This window comes from Myotis brandtii, unplaced genomic scaffold (assembly GCF_000412655.1).
Source record: "Myotis brandtii unplaced genomic scaffold, ASM41265v1 scaffold110, whole genome shotgun sequence".
NCBI classification, from domain to species: domain Eukaryota; kingdom Metazoa; phylum Chordata; class Mammalia; order Chiroptera; family Vespertilionidae; genus Myotis; species Myotis brandtii.
Genome location: NW_005353753.1, coordinates 1,913,828 through 1,914,905, shown reverse-complemented (window position 1 = coordinate 1,914,905; position 1,078 = coordinate 1,913,828). Strand labels below are relative to the sequence as shown.

At 50.6% G+C, this 1,078-nt stretch overlaps 1 protein-coding gene across 1 annotated transcript in view; it reads left to right on the top strand.

Moving 5' to 3' along the window:
• The window catches only part of SPRY2 (sprouty RTK signaling antagonist 2), a 10,338-nt gene that overhangs the window by 1,336 nt on the left and 7,924 nt on the right, over positions 1 to 1,078 (top strand). The gene's annotated exons all lie outside the window — the stretch shown is intronic.

Genomic DNA, 1,078 nt, shown 5'->3' with positions numbered 1-1,078 from the left:
CAGAGTCCCCGGTCCCACGCGCCCGCACTCTGGGGGGTTGGGGTGGCGGAGGCTCGCCTGGAGTCGGCTCCCAGCCCTGCATTGGTCCCGAATTCGGCGCTGAGAGTAGGAAAGGGAGAGAAACCCTGTGTTTTCCAGGTCGCCGTTGCAGGCGCCCGCATTTCTAACCTGTACCTCTCGGGGAAGGCGAGTCCTGGAAGAGGCGGGTTGGGGGGGGGGGGGGTAATTTCTCACTGGTATTCACGCGCAAGCACGTTTCTTAGTAACTGAACGGCAGTTAGAGCAGTGCGTGTGTATGCATTTCTATCTTTACATTTTTAAGTAGGAAAATGCAGTTCATATTACCGAAATTGACAGTAGGGTCTTCTTGAGAAGTGTTCTAGGTCACAGAAGAGGAGGAAATGAAGGATGACTGTCCTGGGTAAGTGGAGGAGGAAATCTGCTGTGTAACGGCGAGCCCCCCTCCCGTTTCAGAAGCCCGTGATGTGGCCCTTAGTAATCGTGTGTTCATGACTGAATTAACTATTTATAAAAAGGCTTATTGTATAACTTCCACCAGCTATTGTGTAAAACAAAACAGAGAGATCTTCAAAAAGCCTCCATGTATGGAGTTAACCACCCCTTTAAAATAAAATCTAATATTAAAACCGAAAAAACTACAAATGAACACAATTAAACCCAAATCCCCGGCCAGAGCAGAAGGTACTTGAAACCCGAATCTGCATTCCGTCCCTCTAGGACACGGCTCCGAGGTGGGGGAGGCGGTGGGTGCTGGTGCCTGGTGTATAATCGGGTTAATCCAGTAGACAAAGAATAAACCAATAGCCCTCCCACCTCACTTCCCGCTCCCCTTCCCCTCCCCCTTCTCCACTCCCCGTCGCCCCCTCGAGGGGGATCCGAAGAGGGGAGGTGGGTTTGAAATGGATTCTGCAATAGTCTTAAAACCTGCAACTTGTTTTAAATGCTAACATTGAGTGGCCCGAATCAGTTTTAAATGTTTATTCCTTTTCCTAGTGGCGGGGGGGAAAAGTTCCATAAGTCAGACCGAGCCTATGGCTCGTCCGCATGGCCTCTGGGG